The sequence below is a fragment of the Canis lupus genome, chromosome 6 (assembly GCF_003254725.2).
Source record: "Canis lupus dingo isolate Sandy chromosome 6, ASM325472v2, whole genome shotgun sequence".
NCBI classification, from domain to species: Eukaryota; Metazoa; Chordata; class Mammalia; order Carnivora; family Canidae; genus Canis; species Canis lupus.
In genome coordinates, this window is record NC_064248.1 from 50,098,416 (window position 1) to 50,113,457 (window position 15,042).

The following is a 15,042-nucleotide window of genomic DNA, read 5'->3' on the forward strand; positions in this document are numbered from 1 at the left end:
CCAAAACTTGGTGAAATATTATAAAGAAAACTGTCATGATATGTCACTTAAAGAGGCCCAGTGAAGGGAAATAGATTCTTCAAAAGAGAAGTGATTTCTTTTCTTTCTTTCTTTCTTTCTTTCTTTCTTTCTTTTCTTTCTTTCTTTCTTTCTTTCTTTCTTTCTTTCTTTCTTTCTTTCTTTCTTCCTTCCTTCCTTCCTTCCTTCCTTCCTTCCTTCCTTCCTTCCTTTCTTTCTTTCTTTCTTTCTTTCTTTTTTTTTGATTTTAAAATTTATTTATTCATGAGAGATACAGGGAGAAAGGCAGAGACATAGGCAGAGAGAGAGGCAGGCTCCCTGTGGGGAGCTCAAAGCAGAACTCGATCCCAGGACCCCCAGGATAACAACCTGAGCCCAAGGCAGATGCTCAACCCCTGAGCCACCCAGGGGCCCCAAGAAGTGATGATTTAGATGAAGCTTTCTCGGTACTGATGCTGCTGTCTTCGTGATCCCGAAGGGATAGGGGACGCAGCAGGGGAAGAATTGGGAATACCAGTTTTAGTTAAACATTGGTGTCAGCACAGGGACAAAAGTGGGGATCCGCGGTTAATTAGACATGAAATGCTTGGGCAGTAGTCCTTTATGCAATAGCTCTCAAAGGGCCTGGCATTTCCTAGGGAGGAGAAGGACCTGAGAGTTATTTTAAAATTCTCCCTGCTTCCAAACAGTCAATCCTCAAGGAGTGCCCTTTGTTGAAGTCCTTCCTACCACCTTAGTTGGTGAGTGTTAAAAAAATAGGCTTGCTTCCAAGGCAGCATGTAGAGTAGAGCACGGTTGCCCTCAATGTTCACCTGCCCATATTTCTTTGAGGAGACTTGCCCTGCCCTAGGCCCTTTCATGCTTCTGAACGGCAGAGGTACTCTGCACTCTCTGACACTGTCTTCAGGACTTTGATGTACAACCGATGTGCGAAACGTGAGTGAAGTTTGGAAGACAGGACAAGGAAGGATTTGTATGTCACAGTATCAGCACGGAAAAAGCACATAGTATAGTGATCATACTTTATTCTTCCTGAAGTGATCCTGTCTCTCGTGCTACCCCACTGGAAATTTCCCCCTCTACAACCACTTGTCTTTTTAGTTTTTCTTCACTAAAGTTGCCTTGCCCTGACTTGCTTGCTCTATTATAAAAGACCTATTTATAACACATAGAGCTCAGTGAGGATTGGAAATCTTGACTCATCTCTTCTCACTTTTAATAACTACCTAGGCTGAAGATTTGCCTCTTGACAAAGTACTCTTGACGGTACTCAATTTTTGCTCTGGGAAAGGGAGAGTGACCAAATTTTATTTCTGTGGTACTAGTAAGAGCTAGAAATTATTTTGAAAACAACAATATGCTTAGCCCATATCTCTGAGATTCCCACCAGCTTGAGATGCATTCTCAAATGTAAAATACTAGTGATAATAACATTTAGGGAGAACTTGCTATGTAGCACATAGTGTATGTTCTTTACATATATTGACACACTCAATTTTTACTTTAGGATGAGTCCTATTATTAGCATCACCTCAAGGGAAAGGTTAAATTGTTAGTGATCTGGGTTCAGTGCATGGACCAGGAGTTAAAGGCGGGGAGGGGTGCCTGGGTGGAGTATCAGTCAGTGAAGTATCTGATTCTTGGTTTTGGCTCAGGGAATGATCTTAGGGTCTTGGGATCCAGCCCTGCAATGGGCTGTGTGCTCAGCATGAGTCTGCTTGAGATTCTCTCTCCCTCTCCTGCCCCTCCCTCAACTTATGCACCCAAGTGTGCTTTCTCGCTCAAATAAAAAAATAAAATCTAAAAAAAAATGTAGGGGAGATTGATTCTGAACAGCATGTGGTAGATGCCCCTTTGGACCAGCTGCCCTGGTAGGAGGTTGTTCTGGGGACAATGGCTAAGCATATGAGAATTACAGAAGAAAAGCATTGAAATGCAAGTGTAGGGAAACGCTGTGGTCATGACTGTCATCTGGTCCAGTATGGACGTCACTCCAGCAGTGGATAGTTGTTCAGCTGGTGCGGGAACTCTGACAGTGAGCCCAGCTATGATGCTAGTGGACTGATGTGCCTTTTTATTCTCTCATTTCCCCAACATTTGGGGGTTGGGAAATGACCCTTGAATTGAATTGTGAAAGCCCTTGGAATTCTCAGACAATTCAGGATTAGGATGGGCTGCCATTTTCAGGAGATGGATAGCAGACTTCCTGCTGGGGCCAATGCAGTTTCTAGCAACGAGCTGGAAAAGTAAAGGAGGTCTGACTGTATTTATACCAGAAGCTGGAAGAAGGTCTTACATCCCTGAATAGAGGTTACTATGGGTCATCACCTTGTCCAGAATTCTCCAGTTCCCGCTGCAGATGGTTAATACCTTCAATTCCTCTTACCAGTTTCCAGTGTTTTTCTAGCTGTTCTTCTGGGATTCAATATAGATCTTCTGTTGGATCTAAGAAGTCTCATTTCTGTTTCCTGCATATGCTGTGCTTCCTGACTTGAAGCTTTGCTCCTGATTTATTCTGTGGCCTTTGAAAGAAATATTTCTTCGCCTCCCACGATCCAAATTGTACTCTTCCTCCACTAAAACCCTGGGTGCCCTTCATGAAGCTTTTCTTTAGTGCCATGTATCTCTTCTTTCTTTAAATTCCTGTTGCATTTGCTATCTACATTGTTCCTTTGTTTCCATGAGAATAAAGTGCTAATTATCATGAATTACCTACTCTGTATATTTATATCTTTTCACCTTAACAAAGCTTTAAATTCAGAGAAGATGGGGCTTACAAGACTTATTATTTCTTTTGTTCTCTCCACAGGGCAACTTTGATCAAAGGAACAAAAACTATGCATTGAATCAGAAGACCTGAATTTCCATCCTGGCTCTGCCATTTCCTAATTATGACCTTAGGTGACTTTTTCAAGCCTTAGCTTCTTCATCTATAAAATGGAATTAATTATAGCTGTCTTCACACAGTTACTGTGAATATTAAACACCAAAAGATATGTGAAATTAAGGGTGCAAAGACCAAACACAAGTAAATTACTAAGAATATTTGCTCATAAAATCTTTTTTTTTTTTTTAAGATTTTACTTATTTATTCGTGAGACACACACACACACACACACACACACACACACACACACACACACAGAGGCAGAGGAGACACAGGCAGAGGGAGAAGTAGGCTCCCTGCAGGGAGCCCGTGGGACTTGATCCTGGGTCTCCAGGATCAGGCCCCGGGCTGAAGGCGGAGCTAAGGAGCTAAACCGGCCAGAGCCATCTGGGCTGCCCATAAAATCTTTTTTGAATGAATGACTATTACTACAACCACACATTTCTAAGCACAGGAATATATGCCATTTCAGTTGCCTTATTAGGGATGCCGGACTATCTCAGAACACTGGGACTTCATTTTAAACTTCCCCATTAAAACTTCTTTAAACTTCCTTTGAGGGATCCCTGGGTGACGCAGCGGTTTAGCGCCATCCTGGAGACCCAGAATCGAATCCCACGTCGGGCTGCCGGTGCATGGAGCCTGCTTCTCCCTCTGCCTGTGTCTCTGCCTCTCTCTCTCTCTCTCTCTCTCTCTCTGTGACTATCATAAATAAATAAAAAATTAAAAAAAAAACAACTTAAACTTCCTTTGAAGCATTATTTGCTTTCCTATGCAGCCTGGGCCTTGTCATTAATCGCATCAAAGATGTGATGTTTGTGTCATGTTTGAGTCCTTTCTCCTGCCTACCTCCTATATTTCTAATTTTGCTGTATTTGTTATCTATGGCTGTGTAACAAATCACTCCAAAATTTAGTGGCAGTGAAAATGGTAATAATAATTTATTATTTCTCATTGTTTTGTGGGTCAAGAGCTTAGGAGTATCTCACTATATTGTAGTCAGATGTCAGGTGTGGCTCCTGTGACCTGAGGCTTAACAGGGGTGGAAGATCCACTTTCAAGGTGGTTTACTCATATAGCTGTTAGCTAGGCACTTCAGTTTGTCTCCCCAGGCCTCCTCACATGGCTGTTTGAGTTTCCTCATGGAACTGTAGGGGAAGAAAAAAATCTTTTTTCCTTCTATCTTTCTAGGTTTTAACTGGAGCCCCTGTAACAAGAGACAGATTAACAAGAGAAAAACAGTTTATTAACATGTATATCTCATATACACATGGGAAAAATTGGGGGATGAGTAATCAAAGAGGTGGTTAGGGCTTAGGTTTAAATACCATCTTTAGCTGAAATAGAAGAAGAAGGGTTTGGGGGAGGTGAGTTATGGGAAAATGAATAGGAAAAGTATGATAAATAAGGGTAAAGTTTATTATGCAGACTTAAGTGGCTTCTCCATTGATAAAGAGTCTTTTGTGATTTAGAATAATCTTCCTGGTACAAATGGGGAGACATCTTTACAATGAAGATTTTCTTTATAAATCTAAATTTGCCTTGTGGAAAATCTAAAGGTAATTTCTACTCTATTTTCAGAGCTTCTCTGGTGTTTACTGTTTCTCAAAGTTAACTTGATGCCAAAGAGGCATGTTTTGAGGGTGGTGCATTCTGGTCTCCTCCTGTATGACACTTGGCTTCCTCCAGAGTAAATGAACTGAGAGAAGCTGAAATGCTTTTTATGACCTAGTCTTTGAAGTCATACACTGTCACTTCTGCCATTATTATACTAGTCACAACAGGAACAGATATGATTCAGTATGGGTGTGACAGGCTATGCAAGGCATGACTACGTGGAGGTGAGGATCATTAGCAGTCATCTTTGAGACCAGTTACCAATGGTTTATGTTTCTCCCATTTTAAAAATGTATTAATCTCCTTTCACAAGATCCCTGAATCTCATGCTATTAAAGTATCAGCTCAAAGTTCACAACTGCATCATTTAGGTCAGATCTGGGTACAGCTCCTTAATAAAGTTACTCAAGATCTGAAGACCTGTGAGCTAAGGAGACAAATATGCTGTCCCCTGAAGTGCCCAGTATCCAACAAGGGAAAGGCGTAGGATAATAGCAATTCACACTCTTCAAAAAGGAGAGAAAACAGGCATCACACAGTGGTCTGTGACTTGTGGCAATTCTACAGTCCAACTAGACACAAATTGCCAGTTCCTTGATCAGGAGTTGACTGACTACTGCTTGGGAAGGATTCTCCAAGGCTCTTGCCTCTGATCTCTGGGCTTCTGACTTTACCTTCTGAGTCTTCCTTTTTTTTTGTATGAAATGACTAGTATTTGCAGCTGAGTGGTTTTTTCAACGTGGTCCTAGCCCGTAGTGTTTGGGGATCCAAGGGTCTCTCATTTTGTACTGTCTCCGTCCCTTTAAGTCCAAGAAGATATAACCCTTTTTAAAGTTTCGTGAGTTTTTAATGAATTGATGTATAATCCAGTCTATTAGACCGAAGCTATATAAACACATTTTTCAAGATAGGCCCCTCTTTACCTTGATCTTCCTACAAGGTTACTGAGAAATGTCATCCAGAAAATAAAGAGTCATAGGGACAGACCAATGAGTGTTTATTTAAGGTTAAAGAATTGCATTCAAGAAGCACAGATTCAGGTAGATACCTAAGTAGTGCTCCTGCTTACAGGGTAAAAGCAAGGGGGTTTTGAGGAAAAGGAAGGAGGGTAGAGGGAACTATTTAAGTTAAGAGAAAAAACTGTTCTCTGTGTGTGTTTACAAGCTAGGTTACCCTGGGTTATACATCTACTGACTACTGATTCTATCTTCAGAAAGTCCACAACCATCAGTCTTGTGATCAGGATGTCCGTTCTGCTGACTTCTCAAACAATTGCTTAAAATAAGTGCCATTTTGCCTGGTCCAAAGGTTTTGGGCCAGTTCAAACAAAGGTGGATAAGGCAGTTTTTCTCTAGCAGCTTCTCCAAATTTATTTTAAAATGGCACCAATCGTCAATTTTTCACCAAGATGTTACCTTTAAGAGTTTTCGAGGGATTTTTGGTTAGAGGAGCAAATCTGTGCTTCTTAGTCTTAGACCTCAGAGGACCTTTTGTCTTATTTATCTAGGTATTGCCTGGTCCAGAAAGGTCTCAAGGCCTTAAGAAAGGACCTTATGGTGCCCCACGGGATTTGATCTTTGTCCTGAAGTCATTTCTTAATTTGAGAATCTTGGGAGGGCTGTGGATGAAAGAGTTTCATTTTTGAACTCGGCAAGTATTGGTTTCTTTATATTTAAAGGTTTTTCTTCAGCTCTTCTCTCCACTCACATTTTAATGTAAGGAGCAAAAAGAAGCCAGGTGGCACGTATAGCCACCTGCTGGAAATCTCTGTAGCTAGATCCTCTAGATCATTAGATACGTTTTCTCCTTTGCCCATTACTGCAGGCAACAGTACTAACATTTCTGCCACTACATAGCAAGGACATTCCTACAGCTTTCATTAACATTTCTCACACTTACTTTTTTTCTTTTTCTTTTAAGAACAGACTTTATTTTTTAGAGCAGTTTCACAGCAAGACTGTGCAGAAAGTAGAGTTCCTAGGTACCCCTGTCTCCACATGGGCATAGCTTCCCCACTATCAACATCTCCCACTCCAGTGGGATATTTTTTACAATTGATGGACCTACACTGACACATTATCATCCAAAATTCATTAGGATACATTAGGGTTCACTCTTGGTGTTGTATGTTCTATAGATTTTGTCAAACAAAACAAAAAAAACGAGACATATTGGCATGAATGCATATCCAGATCCTTCATGAGATGATGAAGACATGAGGGAAAGAATTTCAAATCTTGCCAACTTGGTGTAGCCATCTGGAGATTCCTTGGTTGTGGAGCTGTTTCATGATTGTGGCAGCTGATGTCAAGCCTATAAATGATGCAAATTCATGGGGAAAATCTTCATACTTTGAAAGAAATGATTTTCCTAACTTAAACTCCTGCGTAGGCAGGAATATTTGTTCTGACTGTACCTAAGATTCTCATCCATACTTGAGTCTCTTTTCTGACATTGAGTAAATTTAAAAAAATTTTTTAAAAGATTTTATTTATTCATGATAGACACACACACAGAGAGACAGAGAGAGGCAGAGACATAGGCAGAGGGAGAAGCAGGCTCCTTGTGGGGATCCCGATGTGGGACTCAATTCCAGGACCCCAGGATCACACCTTGAGCTGAAGGCAGATGCTCAACTGCTGAGACACTCAGGTGTCCCGGCATTGAGTAAATTCTGCTGTCAGTGAGCAAGAGGAAGTTTTTAGCAAAAGATACAGACAGTTTTAATAAACTTTAGAGTGGCTTCACTTGTTAATGAAAAGGATGGTAGTCTTAGGAGTCAGGAGTCAGGAGATAAGTTCTAGCTCCAGGTCTGCTATTAGTATGCTGGGACTATATATTTGAGCAAGTTTCTTAAATTATCTGTTCTCATTTTCTGGACTGTAAAATAAAGGGGATGGGTGAGATAATTCCAAAGGTACTAAATCTAAAATTCAATGACAATTTTAATGGGAAAACAGGTTTGTTAAGTAACGATTGATGTCTTTATTCTGAGAAATAATACAGAGCCATGTTAGAAATGAAAAAAATTGAAAAATAGATTGAAATGGCCTGTTGTGGCTCCAGAACTTTAATCAGAGTCTTACAGGACAAACTTAACTGCTAACTGGTGTTAGGTGAGTTAAACTTTTTGGGGAAGGTTGAGAGGGCTGATTGCACTCTGCATCCCATCTCTTTTTTTAGGTAATTTCCTCTCATGGGTCAATGTCAACAATCAGGCATATAGAAAGAAAGCCTTTGAGTTAAGGTTTCAATGCATAAGTGACTGTGGCAGGGTAAATTTAGGTGGCGGAATTTGATAAAGCATCTAGATTGTTTACTTATGAACTTCATCATATTAAAACTTAATTATAAATAGCTCTGAACAAATTTAATATTGAGTGTCCTCTATGAAGGCATCCTATTGGAATTTAGCTACATCACTTGATGATAACAGCATGAAACAATCTTTAACTAATTTTTTTTATTTAAAGGCATTGAAAATGTGGATTTTTAAAATGAAGTAAACCATGTTATGTAGTGTTTCTGGGAATGGATGATGAATTAAAAAATAGATAATTTTTTTCTTAAAGAGAAGTAAAGATTTATAAGCAAAATATAGATGAAAGTACCCTCTTCTTACTTCTATTATCTTTACTAGTAAGAAAGAGAAACCCATCCTTAACTAATAAGAAGGAGATCAATCCTTCTGAAAGAAGGGTGTAGATTTATAGGGCTTTTTTTTTTTTTTATATAGGGCTTTGATGAGATAGGTAGGCCAGTTCTTGAAAAACTATGAATAAAGGCTGTTTTTGATGCAATTCTTCTATCTCCTTTTATTCATTTCCAAACAGTTTAATAAGGATCTGTGAAGTGTAAAGAACCTATGTGCTGAAGCCTATTCTCAATCCTTTTGTGTTTTTCAGCTAGGATATAAAAATACATGTGATGAATTTTTAATAACAACATGACAAAATAATAAAAGAGCCCTGAAGTGAGTATGGTTCAAGAGGAGGAGATTTAAGGAGTCTTTAAAATTGTAATCATCCAGGGGTGCTTGGGTGTCTCAGTTGCTTGATTTGAGTGTCCGACTCTTGATTTCAGCTTAGATAATGATTTCAGGGTCATGATCTCAGGGTTGTGACATTGAACTCCTCTCCACTCCCTCCCACCCCGCATACAGCCCTGAATGGAAATACTCACCCAGTGGGTAGTCTGAATGTCCCTTTCTCTCCCCTTATCCATCTGCCCCTCCCCTGCTAAAATAAACAAACAAATAAATAATCTTTAAAAAGATCATAATCATCTAAGGGTGTGTGAATTTTTTTGTGTTTGTTTTAATTTTTAGAAAGGGAATGGTTCCAGCATAATATTGAATATATAGCATGATTTATTTATTTATTTATTTATTTATTTATTTATTTATTTTATAGCATGTTTTAGTTTTTTTCTCTAACTTTCCAAAAGTCTGTAGAGAAATATCATTATTTCTGTTATTTAAATTTAAAAAATGGATGACTGAGCCTCAGTGTTTAAATAATTTGTCCAAGATCAGAAACCTGGTGAGTGGTGATAAAGGGCTTCATCTGCAGGTCTACTAATCAGAAATCTCATCCGTAATACTTAATTGCCTCTGATTCCAGGTCTGGGAGAGTAGATTACTAGATGTAGCCCCTTAACTAAGAAACCTTTTCATTAATCTGGACCATTAGAAAGGTCCATTTTAATTTAAAAACTGCAAAGAATTTTTTGACTATCATGCTCCTCTCTGCTTTTTCCCCTGCTGTATCCTCATTCCTGACAAACAAGTGGAAAGGCATTTATAGAATTGTAGCCTTTGTAAAACCAAGTTGGCTGACTCAGGAAGCTATGACCCTAAAAACAGATCCTGTTGGAAGGAAAAACTATGCACAGTTCTACAGAGTGCCCTTGCCATGTCTTGATTAGTGGTTAAGATATGATCTTGAAGGACTGGCTACATGATTTCAGGGGTCAGTACAAAATGGAAATGAGAGACTCCTTGTTCAAAAATTATTAGGAATTTCAAGACAGAGATAGCAGAGCATTAAACCAAATGTGAAGCTTTTTAAGTGTGGAGCTCTGAGCATCTGCATAGGTTGCACCTGTGAAGTTCATCCTGGATCTTGAACTCAGAGAAGGAATTACCTCTCCTGGTTCTTTTTATTGATCTACATTGAAGATAGGTTGATATAAAGGTTATAGGTCATTCCCCATTAATAGAGTTGTGGAGTAAAGAGTAAAGATGACATTAAATTTAAGAAAATTTTAGTCTGCATGACAAGCTCTAGAATAGTCAAGTCTATAATTTTGTCCTTTTTTGGAGGAGGGCACAGACAAGAGTGGGAGAAATGTATTTTAATAAATGGAAAATGAGTCCATAATTAGCTCAGCTGTTCAGAAACTATGATTTCATGGACAGAGGAGGTAATAACAACATGAAAATACATTTTATTTATATTGACACTCTAGTATTTTTTTTTCCATGTTCTCTCTTTGGTGAGAGGACAAAGGATAGGCAGCACATAAATGACACAGTTGAGTAGTTAAAAACGCCTACTTATAAAGTCTTCTGACGTTCTGGAGCTATAGGCAAAACTAAAGAAATGAAAGAAATAGCCTTGCCTTTTGAAGAACTGACAAATTAGTTTACATTTCAGGAAACAGATTTAGAAAGATATCTAAGAAAGTATATGGCTGAAGTTGAAGAAGATTGAGGATGATATAAGAATAACTTCCTAATTTTTTAGGAATAATTTACCTAAAACAGGAGGTCAATGGAAAGAATGCCATATAAAATATATGACATACAAAAGAAGAGCTTCATTAGTAATTCTGAGGACCATTACTTAATTTTTCTTAAAATTAATAGCCTAATGCTCTTATATTTGAGATATATGATGCTTTAAAGTAGGACAAAAAAGTTACTCATTAGTATTTGCAGAATTCTGAATGAGCTTTGCAGAGAATTACCACATTCTTCATTTGAAATTAGTTTGTCTTTATGAATTAGCTACACTGGCTACAAATACCCTTGAGACAAAAACTACTTTGATCTGGTAATTTTTGTATGTAAGTAATACAACACTATTCACAGATGTTATTAGCTGAGAAATAATTGGTCTGAGACCCTCCAGTCACCAATAATTGTAGACATTTTTAGAGGAGCTTTTAACTAGCATGGTTTAAAAAAATTATGATAATAAACTATGAATGTTACCATCTAATTTATAGCTGAATTGGTTCAAGAATGATTTTAATTCTGTAGTCTATATTATAGTATTTTAAAAGGTCCCTGAAAGATAATTTTGCAGTTTCTCATAAAGTTAAGCATAGATTTACAATATGACCCAGCAATCACACTACTAGGTATTTTCTAACTGAGTTAAGACTTCTATTCAAACCCAAGCCTGCAGGTGAATGTCTATAAAAGCTGTATTCATAATCACTAAAAACTGATGTTTTTCAGCTAGAAAATGGATAAACTGTGGTATATCCATTCAGTGGTGCGCTCTTCAGCAATAAAAAGGAATGAACAGTTGATTTACCCAACAACATGATGAATTTTAAACACATTCTACTAAGTGAAAAAGGTAGATCCCATGGGCTATGTTTTGTATCATTCCGTTTTTATGACATTCTGGAAAAGGCAAAACTGCAGTGGCAGAAAAGATATCAGGGTTGCTAGGAGTTGGTGGATGGGGGCAGTAGTTGACTATAAGGGCGATATACAAGAAAAATTTAGGGTGATAGAACTATTCTGCATGCCATTGGGATGGTAGATGTATAACTTTATGTGTTTTTCAAAATCCATAGAACTGCACATCACATATAGTGAACTTTAACCTATGCAAGTTATAAAAATGTCCACCAGGATGGTAGAGATTCCCAAGGTGGAATGCAGACTTTAGCCAATGATTCTAACTATAGTACAAATGTACAACATAACACTAGTGTATGGGGGAAAAAAGCTAATATAAGTTGGAAAATGGGTTTTGGCTCAAAACTATTAAGAGTGAAGACAAAAGAAATGCATATACATACTATATTCCAGCTGGTGAATTTGTTTTTCATGGACGTATGGATTAACAATTACAAAACTGCTTTACATTTATGCTGAGATGAACAAATAAGTAAGTGGATAGCGGATGGTGGGTGCATTATTTCTCATTATTAGAGTGAGAGGTTAGAAGAGGGGAAGGCTAGAATGAATCCTGTGGTATTGGATTGGAGTTGAAAACATCAGTCTGAACTCACCTATGGCTTAACATATACCCAGATGGATTAATACAGAAAAAAAATTAGACATGTGTGTACATATAGGTCAATACCCATATATTACCCAGCTTTGTCCACTAAGAGTCTAAGGAGCAGTGGCATCCCAGAAGACACAAGCACCAAATACATCTTGGTTTCTAAATGTCATTTTGCTATACAAGCAACTTGGGGTCCTTGGATAAATGATTGATTGCTGGACTGGGCAGGGAAAACAGAAGATAAGCCTAGAGCATCTTGTAGTATCAAAAAGTAAGGACATGCTCAAAAAATAAGGAATTGAGTGTGACAAAGGGATAGGAGCTAAACTGAAGGAATGTGCATTGACCAAAGTAGAATAATTTGGGCCCCAAGATAAATAGCATAATATAGTATTATAAAATACAAAGTAAATATACATACATTAAAATTCATACACAAATTATTGGATAAAATAGTAAACAAGGGAGAAGAGACAAATCTTTCTAACAGAAGAATTCCAAATAATTTAGGTAGGTACTTCCCCATCCCCTTTTTGAATGTGGTTGGACTTACTGACTCACTTCTAAAGGAAAGAGTAAGGAATGAGAAAAATAATAACTTTATTGTAGAGAAACTGGCAAACCCTACTGTAACCATGTGATCAAGGTTAACACCACCAGTGTTGTCATGTTCACATCATACACCCTCGATATGATGTAGTGAGAAGGGTGCTTCACCTCTGTGGCATTCTTTCCAAAACCCCATAACTCCAGTCTAATCATGAGAAAAACATTGGACAAACCAATTCTGAGGATACTGTATAAAATGCATAATCAGTACTCCTTAAAACTCTAAAGGTCAGTACTCCTTAAAACTCTAAAGTGAGGAAAGACTGAGAAACTGTCAGAGACCAGAGGGCGCTAAACTGATACAGTGCTAAACTACATACAGTGTAGTGCCCTGGATTGGGTTCTGGAACAGAGAAAGAACACTCATGGGAGAATGAAATTGAAATCTGGGAAAGAGTCTAGAGTTTACTTCATAATAATGTACCCGCGTTGGCTTCTTAGTTTTGAGAAATGCCCCATGGCCAGATGATAACATTTAAAGGAAACTGAAACTGGGTAAAGGAAATACACTGGAACTTTCTGTACTATCTTCACTACTTGTCTCTAATTTTAAAGGTATTAAAACATAAAAAAAATTATTTAAAAAACAGCTCTGCTGCTAAAATCTTAATTGATTAGTAAATTGTTGAATTTATTCCAGAAACAGTTGCTGAAGCCTGTGGTCTCTAGTCACTGATAAAACGATGCACATGTCAGATGCTGTCCTGTCCTCCTGAACTTACAGTTTAGTAGTGGATAAAGACAATAGGGAAGTTCAAAACAATCTGATAAGCACTTTGAGAAAGTGCCAGAGGCTTAAAAAAATATTTTTTCTCCTATATTGAAATTAATAGACATGGCATGTTAACTAGATCCTAGAAGACAGAAAACGTATTAGGAAAAATAATATTGATTATTTTTTTATGTTTAGTAATTATATTTATATATTGATTAGGTTTTTATACTGGGTAATCTCTAAACTCTGAATGATTTTCCAAGTATTTCAAAGATTTTTATCAGAGAAATTTGGGGATATTCTTTATTATACTTTGTCCACCAAAGAATTCTTCTTATCAGGTGGAGCACTATTTCTTTTTTTTCACATTCAAAATGGCGAATCAAAGTATACATTCTTTAAAATATTTTCCAATTTTATTTTATTTATTTTTTTAAAGATTTTATTTATTTATTCATAGACACACACACACACACACACACACACACACACACACAGAGGCAGATACACAGGCAAAGGGAGAAGCAGGCTCCATGCAGGGAGCCGGACGCAGGACTCGATCCTGTGTCTCCAGGATCACACCCCGGGCTGCAAGCGGCACTAAACCACTGAGCCACCGGGGCTGCCCATTTTTCAATTTTAAAAGTCAGTGAGCTTCCTCAAATATGATACATTTTCTTAACTATTTATTAAATCAGTGAAAAAGGTTTACTTACTGATCGTATAAAAATAAACCTGGTCATGTTTTGCCTTCATCAAGATTCCCATTTCTTCAGTTTATCTGAAATAGAAAAATGTATCCCAAAGAAGAAAGATATTCTCACAGTGAAAAAAAACCCTCCATATATTCCCTAAAGCAGGCAGCATACCTCAAAAGAATGATCAACCTTATTACCTTTCTAAGAAGGCTGGGCCCTGAGTGGCCCCAAAGCACGTACACTGGCACCCCTAGCCAGCCAACCTTAGCTCTTCAAAACTTCAGGAATGGGTATTTTAAAAGAAAATGCTTTGTGTGTGTGTGATTTGCAATTTCTCTGTGCAAAGAAATTCATCTCAGTTTGAAGGAGCTTGTGGGGTTAAAAGTCAAGACTTACTTGGGAATGCTGGATGATAGACGTCCCATGTCTCTCTTTGGTTGAAAGGTAATCTCACAAAGAATTTATAGTCTATAGCTGCACATGGAGGCAGCTTTTCTGAGGGGCCCAAACTTGAATGTACTGCAAGTGGAGAGATTGGAGGAGTGAATAGGAAACATTATGGACAGTCCTGACATCTGCTCCTATAGTTACAGAGAAGTTTCAGAATCAGAGGCTGGAATTTGAAGCAAGAATGAGATGCCACAAGGAGGGAGTTCCCAAGAATGGGAAGGAAAGGGGAGGGACAGTGGCCACATTTCCTCTAAAGAAGGAGAGACAATAGAGATGGTATTTCTAATGGGGTAGGAGAACAAAAACAAAACAAATCAGAAAGCAAACCAAACCAAGCTATTTTTAGTGGAAACAAACATGTCATATATCACTCTTTTAAAATTAATCTCTTTGCTGGATTATTTCATTTAGGCTTCTATTTGACCTCCCTACCACCAATTTCTCTGTTTCAGTTTATTCTGCAAAGTACTTTCTAAATGACCTTCCTAAGGCATCTTAGTGACAATATAACCTTCATGGTGAAAAGTTTTCAATGACTTGTCATTGTCCCAGAAAGAAAATCCAAACACTTCAACTGGTTTTCTTTCTTTTTTAAAAGATTTTTTTTTTTTTTAATTCATGAGAGACGCACAGAGAAAGGCAGAGACATAGGCAGAGGGAGAAGCAGGCTCCCTGTGGGTAGCCCAATGCGACACTTGATTCCTTGATTCCAGGACTCCGGGATCGCACCCTGAGCCAAAGGCAGACACCCAACCAATGAGCCACTGAGGTGCCCCTCAACTTTGTTTTTTGAGT

At 38.1% G+C, this 15,042-nt stretch overlaps 1 long non-coding RNA gene across 2 annotated transcripts in view; it reads left to right on the forward strand.

Moving 5' to 3' along the window:
* LOC112640790 (uncharacterized) overlaps nucleotides 1-15,042 on the forward strand; it is a 115,904-nt gene that overhangs the window by 35,221 nt on the left and 65,641 nt on the right. Inside the window, exon 2 of one of the 2 annotated variants that reach the window (XR_003124233.3) lies at nucleotides 2,828-2,970. The exons of the other annotated variant lie outside the window; for it this stretch is intronic. This is a non-coding gene — a long non-coding RNA (uncharacterized LOC112640790). Of the gene's footprint in view, nucleotides 1-2,827; nucleotides 2,971-15,042 lie in introns of those variants that run through there. 2 annotated transcript variants of the gene reach the window in all.